General features: G+C 37.5%; 1 long non-coding RNA gene and 2 other non-coding genes across 3 annotated transcripts; all 3 read right to left on the reverse strand.

Moving 5' to 3' along the window:
* Window positions 1-1,297: 1,297 nt before the first annotated feature.
* Window positions 1,298-1,749, reverse strand: LOC140181688 (uncharacterized). The gene is made up of 3 exons (XR_011876748.1): window positions 1,675-1,749; window positions 1,493-1,585; window positions 1,298-1,403 (listed from the first exon to the last, which is right to left on the reverse strand). It is a non-coding gene; the product is annotated as an uncharacterized lncRNA (long non-coding RNA).
* A 6,128-nt stretch (window positions 1,750-7,877) lies between these two features.
* LOC112773549 (small nucleolar RNA R71) lies at window positions 7,878-7,984 on the reverse strand. The gene has a single exon (XR_003188095.1). It is a non-coding gene; the product is annotated as a small nucleolar RNA R71 (small nucleolar RNA).
* A 7,791-nt stretch (window positions 7,985-15,775) lies between these two features.
* LOC112774919 (small nucleolar RNA R71) lies at window positions 15,776-15,883 on the reverse strand. Its single transcript, XR_003189373.1, has one exon. It is a non-coding gene; the product is annotated as a small nucleolar RNA R71 (small nucleolar RNA).
* Between the last annotated feature and the right edge of the window lie 661 nt (window positions 15,884-16,544).

Genomic DNA, 16,544 nt, shown 5'->3' on the forward strand with positions numbered 1-16,544 from the left:
AAGAACACATCAAAATAATACATTTAGATAACCAAAATCATTATAAGACCCATCCCATCTTATATTTGTATAGAACATATTTTCTTCACATCATGTCCTCCTGCTAGCAAAAGAAATAAAGAAGTTAGAACAGAACAAAAATATTTTTGATGATGCATGCAGTGTAGTTGAGTAATGAATATGGAGCACAAGTTAAGTCAGTCAATCAATATGAAAATTTCAACCACTAAATAACAAGGAGCATTTGCATGTGGTTTTGAGCCATTTGGTAATGTTTATGTTTTTAAACTATCTTTGAGTGGAACTTCAACTCCCCTGTTGAAGTCGCTTAAAACTGAAAAAAAATTCAGCATAAAGAAACAACCACAACCAAAATAGAAGCTTAAAAAATAAGGTAATACCAAAATACTATTATTAGCTTCCAACCCATCAAACAAATCAGGTAATCAACACCAACGAAACAGAAAAATCAGATTGAGTGTGAAATCAATAGACAAAGTAAATTTTAAAATAATAATAATGTTGATTGCTATATATTACTGAGTACTAATTCAATGCTGATTGCTACCCCTTCACCTTCATGTATTATTATTGCTTTATCTATTTTTCTATACCTTCTGAAGAGAAACAATGGTAGGTTATGCATCTTAGTTCGTAATTAGTTTCTTACCCTTCTATTCAATACGTACTCATGGAGCCAATTTGCCAATAAAATCAACAATAAAATTAACATCAACAGCAATCAGCCACTATTAATTTAACTACTAATTTTGACAGTACTTACTTCCATATCTTTTGACACATGGTTCGATCACAATGAAGGAGGAATGCTTCGCCTCGCATCATTTGGTGCACTACTTGTATCAGGCGGAGATTGTTGGGCAGCTTCTATCATTACTTGCACTTGTTCCGCACTCATACCAGGATTAACTTGTTGCAACACCATTTTGATCAAGCTCGTTAAAACATCCAACTTGGAAGTTAAGTTATTTTGATTTTTCTCCATAGTTGAAACCACTTCAGCATGTTGTTGTTGCATTTATCAGATTTGCTTATCCTTTTTAAGAGAGGATTTTGTGACTGATCGACCATAGAAACGAACTCTACCATGTCTCTCCTTTCTAAAAACCGTTTGAAGCGCTTCATCATCACTGTATCCAGCTTGCTTCAAATATTGAAGATGATCCTATTACACAAAAGGAAAATTGAAATAAGTTCATGTACGCATATGCTGAAAGTATAAAAAATGATTTACACATTTCTTTTAGTGTACATTTCTACTAAACTAAACAACTCACAATCGTCTCTTGTGTTCCGGAATCAGTCTCTCCTTTCTTGTTAGTACGAGTTACAACAAACATCTCAGACTGTGATGGATCTTCATTGCCCTCTTTTTTTGCACGCTACAAAGAAACCACCAAGATTACTCGAAGTCAACACAGATGACATGAAAGATGCAAAGATACTTAAATGCGAAGCACAAATATAATACCAATTCAGCGCGTACTAATTCAAAATTAACTGGACCCATTCGATGATTCCATTTTTGTTTGGATCTATTTTCACGATTTTTGTCAGAAATAACCTAAATATTGTTGTAATGTAAAAATACATAAAGTTAGTTAAATACATGATACCATTAATAAAGCCAAAAAATTTGTGAAAATAACTTACTTTGATGATATCAAGACTCCAAAATTGAACTAATTTTCTAAAATGCAGTTCAGGTACAGTAATCGGATGATTTTTGTATGGCAAACTGAGTTATTTATGTACTCATTCCGATACAGCATGCAATCATTAGGACATGCATCAATCTTTTCATAGTCAAGACCCAAGTCTTTAACCATATTCTTAGCTTTATTAAAAGAAGTGGGAATGTTCAAATCAGGTATAGCTTCTTTCAATAACTCCAAGAGGGAGGTAAAAGATGTGTTACTCCAACCATATAGACATTTCAAGTGGTAAAGACAAATGATAAACGATAGTCTCGAAAATCCAGTAGTACAATTCAGATATAATTTTAGACCTACTTCATTTACCAGCTTATAAAATCTCTTCGCATCTTCATTCAACCCGTTGTTCCCCTATTCAAGATTTGTCATATTTCCGAATGCATCACGCAGCAACCCGTCAATATCATCAATGCCCCCTCGATCATCCATGTCACTATTTACAATTGTTGGGATTGCTAATTCCCCATGATTAGTCCATCGTTTATAACCTTCGACAAACCCATAGCAAATAAGATGCTCATATACGTCTTCTCGTTCACGCCAATAAGTGTTTCCATACTTTACACACGGACATTGGATTTCTTTTCCAACCGATTTTCCAATTACGAAGGCAAACTCTAAAAAATTATTTACACCAACTATGTACTCGTTCTCAAATCTTAGTAAATCCATCCAATCCTTTGACAAAACATGATTAAACCTAAGAATGCAAATATCTGAACTTACTAAACATGATCTAATAGGTCAATTATAGTGACAATCTAGCTACCATATATCCGCTTACTACCCTAGTTAAATGTGCTACCAAATTATTATATATGGCAATTACGAGATAAACTTACTGCTTAGTTCCTTCATTTTGAGATGCCATATGTAGTTGTTATAAATGGTGCCGCAGCAACTACTTAACTTCTGTTGTCTTTTTCAGTACGAAAAAATTATCATGTTCACAAAACAAAGTCAAAATTAATTAAGTTCAGAAACGGAATACCAAATAATGCTCAATTTTAAGTTCCTATATTAATGTACAATTTTTTTGCACTTATTAAGTTAACTTTTTGTATTAACATGGGTTCCCATCTAAAATAGGCACATTGAGTATAAAAGGAACTATCAAATGCACATTGAGTTTCCTTGAAATATGTACAACACTACTTTTGGTTAGAAACAACTACGCAATTCTACTTGAACTCATAAATTAAGGAAATGATTTAAAAAAAATTAATAAATCAATATTAGTAATCCATGTTAATTGGCATTTTAATGGTTCACTCAACTAACGTGCACATTATGACTACGGTCATTATCTTGAAAAGTTTGAAGTTGCAATGCGAAAGTAAAGGTTAAAGTTAAAAAGGGGTAGATTATAGTTACCATTTTTAGCTTTAAAGATACTCTATTGAATCTTGTTTTTACATTATTCTAAATTTCTATTTTTTTTAAATAAATAAAGTCAAATCTCTATATCTTTATCTCTTAATAAAGGGACTAAATGCAAAAGATAGGCAAAACTAGAAGAGTTCCTATCACAAACTTTGGTGCCAGACAATGTTCTGCATTATTTTGTGAAAGCAAGCGTGGGAGATTTTTATAGCTTAGAATGAAACACTTGCCAGATATATTGAAATAAGAGATAAGTGCAAGGCCAGTCTCTCTCCATTTCCAACATCAAATAGTATATCAATGTACACTTGCAATGAATACAAACCACTAAGTGCTGCAACTAATGAAGCTATCCTCAGAAAAAGCAAACAATCACAAAGGAGCAGCAGCAGACCTGAAATAAAGATCCCCGATAAGCATTCATTAAATAGTTGATAAACTTGGAAACATTAGTAGGCAACAGCTACACCATACCCAAAAAATCAAAGTGGCCCCCATTGTCATGCTGCTATAGAGAGTACTATAAGGCAACATAGAACAGCCAACGAAAAAATAAAGTAGCCATGCATTCAATTCAAACCCCACATGAAAAAACTCTTTTGAAAAGGGCCAAAGGATCATCACAAATCACCCAATTCACTATCATAAACATTGATCCACATAATTCAATGGCTCAGAAACTACTCCCTTTAAACAAGGTTTTGTAATTCACTTTTATCTACAGCCAAATCCATATCTCAAAATTAATCAACCTTTGGCACACTAATACACATTCGATTGAAGAATAACCTTATTCAAATACACTTAAACCACCTTATTGATTTAACACTTCATTAAGCACTCTGGTTGCCAGAGTATTATAATACACAATTTGACAAAAGACTCAATATGGTTTACTAAAAATTAAATAAATGTTAAAAAAATTCCAACCATTAACAGAAATTATCAACAATATCAGTGACTATAATACCAAAATTTCATTGAGCATGAATTCAAAGTTTTTGCAATGCAAAACTCCATAAACCTTAAAATTGAAGACGGAATAGGAATAAACCCTAGAAAGAAACATACCATATGGTTACGAAAAATAAATTAAGAAAATCTAAAATGGAAAAGGAAAACGGTGTACCAAGCAGCACCGAGAACTGAGACACCGATGGAGACGCCGAAGATGAATACGATGTGCTGAGCTTTCTGAGTTTTGCAAAACATGGAAGAGGAAGAAGCGACCGCGCTGAGGAGCTTGGGACGGCGGCAGCGCGGAGGAGCTTGGGACAGCGGCGGCGCTGAGGAGCTTGGGACGGTGGTGGCAATGAGGGGCTAGGGTTATGAATTGTGCTGAGCTTTCTGGGTTTTACAAAACAGGAAAGAGGAAGGAAGCAACGGCGCTGAGGAGCTTGGGACGGCGGCAACACTGAGGAGCTTGGGACAGTGATGCCAGGGCATTTTGGCCAGTTTCACTAACCTTTTCTTTACTATTTTTAGGCTAGTTTCATGCATTTCCTTAGGAAATAAGCTAGTTTTGGGTACATATTCACTTACATCTTGATTCAAGCATACATTGTGCACTTTACATGATTTCATGAGGATTTTGCATGAATTTAAGGACAAATTGAATGTTGCATTTCCCATGACTTGGACTAGAACTTTGATGCACTTTATTGCTTGATTTCAGGACAAAGGAAGCAAAGAAGAACCACATTAGTGGCAAAGTTAGTTACACTAACGTTGACACTAACGTGGAATGGGAGTAACTTGCAAAGTTAATGAGAAAAGTCATTGCCAATAATGCTCTCGAAGCCATCATTGCCCACGTTAAGAGTCACGTTAACTAAGTTAACGTGAACTCTAACGTGGAAGAAAGGAAATGGAGCCAACGTTAGTGACACTTAACATTATCACTAACGTTGGACCAAGCTCATAAGTGGCCACGTTAGTCACCACGTCATCTTAGTTAACGTGGCCTCTAACGTTAAGAAGAAAGGGGGGAAGCCAACGTTAGTGACATTCAACATTATCACTAACGTTGGCCAAGTTACATTAAGCCACGTTAACTCGCACGTTAACCTAGAAGGTGGTCGACAACGTTAGTGACACCAAACATTGTCACTAACGTTGGAAGGAACCCATACAAGCCCCAATAAGCCACGTTAACTCCCACGTTAACTTAGTTAACGTGGAAGTTAACGTGAAGAAGGGAGGTGACGCCAACGTTAGTGACACCCAACATTGTCACTAACGTTGGAAGGAGCCCACACATGCCACCATGAGCCACGTTAACTTCCACGTTAACTTAGTTAACGTGGCAGCTAACGTGGATAAGGGAATGTTGAGCCAACGTTAGTGACACTCAACTTTGTCACTAACGTTGGAGATGGCTAGCATGGCCACGTTAACCTAGTTAACGTGGACTCTAACGTGAGAATTAGGGGCACATTGGAACGTTAGTGACAATGGTAAGTGTCACTAACGTTCTCGAAGGTTGGCAAGCCTACGTTAAAAGAGCCATGTTAACTAAGCTAACGTGGACTCTAACGTAGGGAAGGGGGAGAATCCTAAACGTTATTGGGAAAGTTGAGTCCCAATAATGTGTGTGAAGGACATAGTGGAAACGTTAGTGGCAACGTTTGTGCCACTAACGTTGAGGTTAACGTGGCTCTTAACTTTGGTGAGGAACGTTAGTGAAAAAGGTGATTGTCACTAACGTTCTCGAACCCACATTTTCACTGAACGTTAACACCACCTACTTCCTGAGCTAAAAGTCTCTGCCCACTTCACACTTTCTCTCTGCAAGTAAAGCTAAGCCCAATGAAGAAGAAAACTGCTTCAAACTCAAGATCCAAAGGCCCATACCCAAGACTTGAAGAATCAACTAGAAGAACAGAAGAGTAGTATATATAGGAGTAGCTTTGAATTATTTTAGAAGTTGGAAATTATAGGGAGCCTCTGGGCATAGAATTACTCTCTGTATTTACTTCCTCTGCACTTCTAGTTTCATCATGTATTCTCCATCTTTGTTTTCATTTTCCAGAGCTATGAACAACTAAACCCCTTTCATTGGGTTAGGGAACTCTGTTGTAATTGGATGGATCAATACTAGTTTTCATTATTCTTCTTCTATCTTTTCTCTTGATTTTACTTGAAAGCTTTCGATCTTCATCCAATTGGGTAGTTCTCTTGGAAAAGAAGCTATTCATATTTGGATCTCTTCTGAACCTTGAAAGAGGAATGAAGAGATCATGCTAGAAATGCTTTCTCATGCTGGACCAAATTGGGTTTGGATGGATATGTGACTATAATCCTCTCAACACTTGATTTGGGAAATGCATGTGATATAATCAGTGACCATACTTCATCTCTTCTCATGAGCAATTGACCAAGGAATTGGCTACTGATCAAGTTTTGAGAGATTGAATTACAAGAAATTGTAATTCAATCACTTAAGATTGCCAAGGAGATCAATGAGTGCATTGATTGAGGAAGAGATGAAAATAAAATTGATCCAGAGAATGCAACATCTCCTAAGCCCAATGAACCCCCCATTTCTGATCTTACCCATTCTCTTTATTTTCTGTCATTTACTTTCATGAGCATTCCACCATTCCCATTTACAATTCTGCACTTTACTTTCAGTCATTTACTTTCAGCTCTTATTTCTGGCATTTACTTTTCTGTTATTTACTTTCCCGCCATTTAATTTTCTGCAATTCTCAACTAAAATTCTGATTCGCTCAACTAGAACATTCCTCTAATTAAAGTTGCTTGATCAATCAATCCTTGTGGGATTCGACCTCACTCTATTGTGAGTTTTTACTTGACGACAAATTCGGTACACTTGCCGAAGGAAATTTGTTATGAGACAAGTTTTCCGTGCATCAAGTTTATGGCGCCGTTGCCGGGGATTGATTGTGCATCAACAATGATTAAATTGGAGGATAACTAGATTGAGCATTTTATTTTTTGTTTGATTTAATTTTCTGTTTGAGTCATTTACTTTCTGTTTTAGTTAATTTCTTCCCTTTCCCCTACTTTTTCTTTGTTATTTACCATTCATTCCACTAACCCACTAACTGTTTGATATATTGCATCACTCACACTAACAGTAATTCTGACAGATATACTTTCTGCACCTATTCTCTTTGCTTGTACTTGTTGGTTGTATGACAGGAGAAGAAGCGGGGCTTTAACTTCCTTTGATTCTGAACCTGAGAGAACCTTCCTTAGACTAAGGAGGGAGGAAAGAGAAAAACGTGTAGTTGGTGCTGAGGAAGAGGAGGAATACTTTGAGGAATACTTTGAACCAAACATGGAAGAAAACATGGAAAACCATCGTGAAGAAGAAGCTCACAACCATGGCGGAAGAGGTCGAGCAAATCATGCTGGGGAGGATAGAAGAGTTTTAGGCTCTTACATCAATCCAAACCCAGGAAATTGTGGAAGTAGCATTCAAAAGCCAACCATCCATGCCAACAATTTTGAACTAAAACCACAGCTCATCACCCTTGTTCAGAATAACTGTTCGTTCGGAGGAAGTGTCCAAGAAGACCCCAATCAACATCTAACCACCTTCCTGAGAATATGTGACACAGTGAAGTCTAATGGTGTTCATTCTGACGCCTATAGACTGCTCTTATTTCCATTCTCACTCAAGGATAAGGCAGCCAAGTGGCTGGAGTCTTTCCCGAAGGAGAGCTTGACAACTTGGGAAGATGTGGTGAACAAATTCTTAGCAAGATTTTACCCCCTCAACGAATCAATAGGCTGAGAGCTGAGGTCCAAACTTTCAGGCAACAAGATGGTGAGACTCTATATGAAGCATGGGAGAGGTTTAAAGACTTAACAAGGAGGTGCCCACCAGATATGTTCAATGAATGGGTGCAGCTGCACATTTTCTATGAAGGCCTGTCATATGAATCAAAGAAAGCAGTAGACCATTCATCTGGAGGATCTTTGAACAAGAAGAAGACCATTGATGAGGCCATAGATGTCATTGAAACTGTAGCAGAGAATGACTACTTCTATGCTTCCGAAAGAGGGAACACAAGAGGAGTAATGGAGCTAAACAATGTAGATGCTCTGCTGGCCCAAAATAAGCTTATTACCCAGCAGCTGGCTGACCTCACCAAGAAGATGGAGAGGAACCAAGTAGCAGCAATCTCCACTTTATCAACAACCCATGAAGGAGTGAATGAAGAAACAGAGGGTAGTCAGGAGCAAGCCAACTACATTGGAAATTCACCTAGGCAAAATCATGATCCATACTCCAAGACCTATAACCCTGGATGGAGGAATCACCCAAACTTTGGGTGGGAAAATCAACAAGACCAAAGCCTTGATCAAAGATGCCCAAATCCAAACAATACAGCCCACCAACACTTCACATCTAGACCATATCAACACCCCCATAACAACACCTCTCCACATTCATATCAAGGCCAGAATAACCCTCCTCAGCCTGACCTATCATCATTAGATGAAAGAATCTCAAGGATTGAGAATCTACTTGAAGGCATAGGCAAAGAGATTCAAGATAGTAAAGCGTTCCGAGAGGAGGTGATGTCCAATATGCAGAATCAGGATGCTGCCATCAAGAAACTGGAGACACAAATTGGCTACTTATTCAAGCAAATTCCAAGCCACAACCTTCGCAGCAAGACTAGCTCAACACGAAGGGAGGAGTGCCAGGCTATCACCCTTAGAAGTGGGAAGGAACTGAAGGAAACCTCCCAGAAACCACAAGAAAAGGAATCAGATAAAGAGGAAGAAGAGCAGGATGGAGCTCAAGTTCCTAATCTGAGTTCACAAAAAGGGGAAGGAGTGCTTAAGCCAGATGCCCCAAGAGTCCCATACCCTCAGTAATTAAAGAAGCAAGGGGATGACAATCAGTTTTCGAGATTTTTGGAAATCTTCAAGAAACTGCAAATCAACATACCCTTTGCTGAAGCAATAGAACAAATGCCACTCTACGCCAAGTTCTTGAAGGAGCTCATGACTAAGAAGAGAAGCTGGAAGAACAATGAGACTGTGATACTAACCGAAGAATGTAGTGCTATCATTCAGCACAAACTACCCCAGAAATTGAAGGATCCCGGGAGTTTTCAGATCCCTTGTATTATAGGGGAAATCACAGTGGAAAAGGCTCTTTGTGACTTGGGAGCCAGCATCAATTTGATGTCGGTAGCTATGATGAGAAAGATGAAGATTGAGGAAGCTAAACCAACAAAGATGGCCTTACAATTGGCAGACCGATCGTTCAAGTTCCCGCATGGCGTCGTAGAAGATTTGCTGGTGAAAGTGGGAGATTTTATCTTCCCAGCAGACTTTGTAGTGCTGGACATGCAGGAAGAAGCCAATGCTTTCATCATCCTGGGAAGGCCATTCTTGGCCACTGCTGGAGCTGTCATTGATGTACAAAAAGGAGATCTCACCCTGAGATTACACAATGAAAAGATGACGATCAATGTGTTCAAAGCCATGAGTTACCCACCAGAGCAAATGGGAGAGTGTATGAGGTTGGACTCACTTGAAGACACAGTGTAGGAAAATTTTGAAGAAGAAGAACCTGAAGGTATAATAGAGGAGGAGCCTACGTTTAGTGAAGAGGTTGCAACAGCAGAGATTCAAATACAAGGTGCACCAAAGGAAGAGAACGAAAAGTCAGAAGCACCCAAACTTGAACTCAAAGCATTGCCACCCTCTCTCAAATATGCATACTTAGGAGAAGATGAAAATTACCCAGTAATTATAAGCTCATGCCTCAGCCAAGATCAAGAGGATGAACTGCTTAAAGTACTGTGAAACCACAAAGATGCCATTGGTTGGACTCTTGCTGACTTGAAGGGGATAAGTTCGGCCATATGTATGCACAAGATACTGCTGGAAGATGATGCCAAACCATCCATACAATCCCAAAGGAGGTTGAACCCAATCATGAAGGAAGTGGTACAGAAAGAAGTTATGAAGTTATGGCAGGGAGGGATAATTTACCCGATCTCAGACAGCCCCTGGGTCAGCCCCGTGCATGTTGTCCCAAAAAAGGGAGGAATTACCATGGTTCCAAATGAGAAGAACGAACTAATTCCTACAAGGACAGTCACAGGATGGCGGATGTGCATAGACTACAGGAAGCTCAATGAGGCTACGCGAAAAGATCATTTCCCCTTCTATTCATGGATCAGATGTTGGAAAGACTCGCAGGGCACGCTTATTATTGTTTTCTCGATGGTTATTCAGGATATAACCAAATAGTGGTTGATCCCAGAGATCAAGAGAAAACCTCATTCACTTGCCCATATGGAGTATTTGCCTACAGGTGCATGCCATTTGGGCTATGTAATGCACCTGCGACTTTCCAACGCTGCATGCTTTCTATCTTCTCAGATATGATAGAAAAATTTATTGAAGTTTTTATGGATGACTTCTCGGTATTTGGAGATTCCTTTTCTAGTTGCCTACATCACCTCGCCTTGGTATTGAAAAGATGCCAAGAGACCAATCTTGTCTTGAACTGGGAGAAATGTCACTTTATGGTGACAGGAGGAATAGTCCTTGGTCACAAAGTTTCTAACCAAGGCATTGAGGTTGATAGAGCCAAAGTGGAACTTATTGAAAAACTGCCTCCACCTAGTAATGTCAGGGCAATTAGGAGCTTTTTAGGGCATGCTGGTTTTTACAGAAGGTTTATTAAAGATTTTTCAAAGATAGCCAAGCCCTTAAGCAATCTCCTTGTATCAGATACACCATTTATCTTTGATGAAACATGCATGTTAGCCTTTGAAAATTTGAAAATGAGGTTGTCCTCTGCTCCTATCATTTCCCCACCTGATTGGAATTTACCATTTGAATTGATGTGTGACGCATCTGATTTTGCAGTTGGGGCAGTGTTGGGACAGAGGAAAGATAACTTAGTCTATGTGATATACTATGCGAGCAAAGTCCTTAATGATACTCAAAGAAATTATACCACCACTGAAAAGGAGTTGCTGGCAATAGTTTTTGCATTTGACAAGTTTAGATCATACCTCATTGGTGCTAAAGTGATTGTTTTTACGGATCACACAGCACTTAAATATTTGTTTGCCAAGCAAGAATCAAAACCAAGACTAATAAGATGGATCTTATTGTTGCAGGAATTCAATATTGAGATCAGAGACAAAAAGGAGTGGAGAACAAGGTAGCAGATCACCTATCCAGGATTCCTCATGATAAAGGTGGAACACCTGATACAAGTGTAAATGAGTTCTTCCCTGATGAGTAGTTAATGCTAGTTCACAAAGCACCATGGTTCGCAGACATTGCAAACTTCAAGGCAACTGGGGCATTGCCTCCAGAGATCAATAAACATCAAAAAAGGAAGCTCATGAATGATGCAAAGTACTTTGTCTGGGATGAGCCATATCTATTCAAGAAGTGTTCAGATGGAATTCTTAGAAGATGTGTTTCGGAAGAAGAAGGACGAGAGGTCCTATGGAATTGCCACGACTCTTGCTATGGAGGCCACTTTGGAGGGGATTGATGAGCGGATAATTTATACGCTTTTTGGTATTGTTTTTAGTATGTTTTTAGTAGAATCTAGTTACTTTTAGGGATGTTTTCATTAGTTTTTATGTTAAATTCACATTTTTGGACGTTACTATGAGTTTGTGTATTTTTCTGTGATTTCAGATATTTTCTGGCTGAAATTGAGGGACTTGAGCAAAAATCAGATTCAGAGGTTGAAGAAGGACTGCTGATGCTGTTGGATTCTGATCTCCCTGCACTCAAAGTAAATTTTCTGGAGCTACAGAACTCAAAATGGCGCGCTTCTAATTGTGTTGGAAAGTAGACATCCAGGGCTTTCCAGAAATATATAATAGTCCATACTTTGGCCGAGTTTAGATGATGTAAAAGGGCGTTGAACGCCAGTTCTACGCTGCTGTCTGGAGTTAAACGCCAGAAACACGTCACAAGCCAGAGTTGAATGCCAGAAATACGTTACAAACTGGTGTTCAACTCCAAGATTGACCTCTACACGTGTAACATTCAAGCTCATCCCAAGCACACACCAAGTGGGCCCCAGAAGTGGATTTATGCATCAATTACTTACTTCTGTAAACTCTAATAAATAAGTTTAGTATAAATAGGACTTTTTACTATTGTATTAGACATCTTTGATCAGTTTTATGCTATCTTAGACTTTCATGGGGGCTGGCCATTCGGCCATGCCTGAACCATTATCACTTATGTATTTTCATACGGTAGAGTTTCTGCACTCCATAGATTAAGGTGTGGAGCTCTGCTGTTCCTCAAAGATTAATGCAAAGTACTACTATTTTTCTATTCAATTCAACTTATTCCGCTTCTAAGATATTCATTCGCACTTCAACCTGAATGTGATGAACGTGACAATCATCATCATTCCCCCACGAACGCGTGCCTGACAACCACTTCCGTTCCACCTTAGATTGAATGAGTATCTCTTGGATCTCTTAATCAGAATCTTCGTGGTATAAGCTAGATTGATGGCGGCATTCATGAGAGTCCAAAAAGTCTAAACCTTGCCTGTGGTATTCCGAGTAGGACTCTGGGATTGAATGACTGTGACGAACTTCAAACTCGCGAGTGCTGGGCGTAGTGACAGACGCAAAAGGAGGGTGAATCCTATTCCAGTATGATCGAGAACCTCAAATGATTAGCCGTGCTGTGACAGAGCATTTGGACCATTTTCACAAGAGAATGGGATGCAGCCATTGACAAGGGTGATGCCTCTAGACGATTAGCCATGCAGTGACAGTGCATCGGACCATTTTTCAGAGAGGATAAAAAGTAGCCATTGACAACGGTGATGTCCTTACATAAAGCCAGCCATGGAAAGTAGTAAGACTAATTGGAGGAAGACAGCAGGAAAGCAGAGGTTCAGAGGAACGAAAGCATCTCTATACACTTATCTGAAATTCTCACCAATGATATACATAAGTTTTTCTATCCTTATTTTCTATATATTTATTATTTATGTTCGAAAACTCCATAACTATTTTATATCCGCCTGACTGAGATTTACAAGGTGACCATAGCTTGCTTCATACCAACAATCTCCGTGGGATCGACCCTTACTCATGTAAGGTTTATTACTTGGACGACCCAGTGCACTTGCTGGTTAGTTGTATCGAAGTTGTGAATGAAAAACGATTTATTAAGACGTGCGTACAGAGTTTCTGGCGCCGTTGCCTGAGATCACAATTTCATGCACTAAGTTTTTGGCGCCGTTGCTAGGGATTGTTCGAGTTTGAACAACTGACGGTTCATCTTGTTGCTTAGATTAGGTAATTTTCTTTTTGTTTTATTTTCAAAAATTTTTCAAAAACCTTTCAAAAATTTCTCATCTGTTTTCGAAAAAAAAAATTAATCTTTTCAAAAATATATTTTTCTTAAGAATTTTTAAGAATGAATTCTAGAGTTTCATGAAGCATGTTGAAGCCTGGCTGGCTGTAAAGCCATGTCTAATTCTTTTGGATAGGGGCTTCCAACCATTAGCATAGAGGCAAGTTAATTGGAATGTCAGCCGTGGCATGTCTGAGTTACATACTAAAGCTTGGCTGGCTATTAAGCCATGCCTAACCCTCGGATTGGAGCTTTAGACTAAGAATACAAGATTCCTGGAATTCATATTAAAAAAAAAAATTTGAAATCCTTATTTTCTTTTTCCTATATGTTTTTTCGAAAAAAAATATACAAGAAATCCAAAAAAATTAGAAAATCATAAAAATAAAAAAAAATTTTGTGTTTCTTGTTTGAGTCTTGAGTCAGATTTTAAGTTTGGTGTCAATTGCATATTCATCTTGCATTTTTCGAAAAAATCATCCATTCATAGTGTTCTTCATGATCTTCAAGTTGTTCTTGGTAAGTCTTCTTGTTTGATCTTGATGTTTTCTTGTTTTGCATCTTTTCTTGTTTTACATGTGCATTTTTGCATCCATAGTGTCTAAACATGAAAGATTTATAAGTTTGGTGTCTTGCATGTTTTCTTTGCATTAAAAATTTTTCAAGAATAAGTTCTTGATGTTCATCTTGACATTCAAAGTGTTCTTGGTGTTCATCTTGACATTCATAGCACTCTTGCATGCATTCATTGTTTTGATCCAAAATTTTCATGCATTGAGTCTTCTTCATGTTTTTCCCTCTCATCATTAAAAATTCAAAAAGAAAAAAAAAATATCTTCCCCTTTTTCTATCTTAAAATTTCAAAAATTAGATTTGACTTTTTAAAAAAATTTTAAAATCTAGTTTTTTTATGAGTCAAATCAAATTTTTAATTTAAAAATCTTATCTTTTTCAAAATCTTTTTCAAAAATCATATCTTTTTCACTTTTCTTATTTATTTTCAAAAATTTTTAAAATATTTTTCAAAAATCTTTTTCTTAATTTCACATCATAATTTTCGAAAATATCATCATCAATTAATTTTTTGATTCAAAAATTTCAAGTTTGTTACTTACTTGTTAAGAAAGATTCAAACTTTAAGTTCTAAAATCATATTTTGTGATTTCTTGTGAATCAAGTCATTAATTGTGATTAAAAAAAAAATCAAATCTTTCTCAAAACTAATTTCAATCATATCTTTTCAAAAATATCTTCTTATCTTATCTTTTTCAAAATTTGATTTTAAAATATCTTTTCTAACTTCTTATCTTCTTATCTTTTCTTAAATTGATTTTCAAAATTTGTTTCAACTAACTAACTAACTTTTTGTTTGTTTCTTATCTTTTTCAAAACTACCTAACTAACTCTCTCTCTCTCTAATTTTCGAAAATATCTTCCCTCTTTTTCAAAATTTCTTTTTAATTAACTAATTAATTTAATTGTTGATTTTAATTTTCGAAAATTACTAACCTTTTTCAAAAACTATTTTCGAAAATCACTAACTCTTTTTCAAAAATAATTTTTGAAAATTCTCCTTCTCTCTCATCTTCTTCTATTTATTTATTCATCTACTAACACCTCTCTTCATCCCATATCTCTGCTCTCCTTAACCTTATGTTTTTTTCTTTTCATTACATTCTTTTCTTCTTCTACTCACACGGGGGAACATCTACACCTGTGGTAAAAAAGATCCCTATTATTATTTTTCTGTCCCTCTTTTTCATATGAGCAGGAGCAAGAACAAGAACATTCTTGTTGAAGCAGATCCAGAACCTAAAAGGACTCTGAAAAGGAAACTAAGAGAAGCTAAATTACAACAATCCAGCAAGCACCTTTCAGAAATTTTCGAACAAGAAGAGGAGATGGCAGCCAAAAATAATAATAATGCAAGGAGGATGCTTGGTGACTTTACTGCACCTAATTCCAATTTACATGGAAGAAGCATCTCCATTCCTGCCATTGGAGCAAACAATTTTGAGCTGAAACCTCAATTAGTTTCTCTGATGCAGCAGAACTGCAAGTTTCATGGACTTTCATCTGAAGATCCTTTTCAGTTCTTAACTGAATTCTTGCAGATATGTGATACTGTTAAGACTAATGGAGTAGATCCTGAAGTCTACAGGCTCATGCTTTTCCCTTTTGCTGTAAGAGACAGAGCTAGAGTGTGGTTGGACTCTCAACCCAAAGATAGCCTAAACTCTTGGGATAAGCTGGTCACGGCTTTCTTAGCCAAGTTCTTTCCTCCTCAAAAGCTGAGTAAGCTTAGAGTGGATGTTCAGACCTTCAGACAAAAAGAAGGTGAATCCCTCTATGAAGCTTGGGAGAGATACAAAGGACTGACCAAAAAGTGTCCTTCTGACATGCTTTCAGAATGGACCATCCTGGACATATTCTATGATGGTCTATCTGAATTAGCTAAAATGTCATTGGATACCTCTGCAGGTGGATCCATTCACCTAAAGAAAACGCCTGCAGAAGCTCAAGAACTCATTGACATGGTTGCTAATAACCAGTTCATGTACACTTCTGAGAGGAATCCTGTGAGTAATGGGACGCCTATGAAGAAGGGAGTTCTTGAAATTGATACTCTGAATGCCATACTGGCTCAGAATAAAATATTGACTCAGCAAGTCAATATGATTTCTCAGAGTCTGAATGGAATGCAAGCTGCCTCCAACAGTACTCAAGAGACATCTTCTGAAGAAGAAGCTTATGATCCTAAAAACCCTGCAATAGCAGAGGTGAATTACATGGGTGAACCTTATGGAAACACCTATAACCCCTCATGGAGAAATCACCCAAATCTCTCATGGAAGGATCAACAAAAGCCTCAACAAGGCTTTAATAATGGTGGAATAAATAGGTTTAACAATAGTAAACCTTTTCTATCATCCACTCAGCAACAGACAGAGAACTCTGAACAAAATACCTCTAATTTAGCAAACTTAGTCTCTGATCTATCTAAGGCCACTGTAAGTTTCATGAATGAAACAAGGTCCTCCATTAGAAATTTGGAGGCACAAGTGG

Source organism: Arachis hypogaea, chromosome 18 (genome assembly GCF_003086295.3).
Source record: "Arachis hypogaea cultivar Tifrunner chromosome 18, arahy.Tifrunner.gnm2.J5K5, whole genome shotgun sequence".
Taxonomy (NCBI): domain Eukaryota; kingdom Viridiplantae; phylum Streptophyta; class Magnoliopsida; order Fabales; family Fabaceae; genus Arachis; species Arachis hypogaea.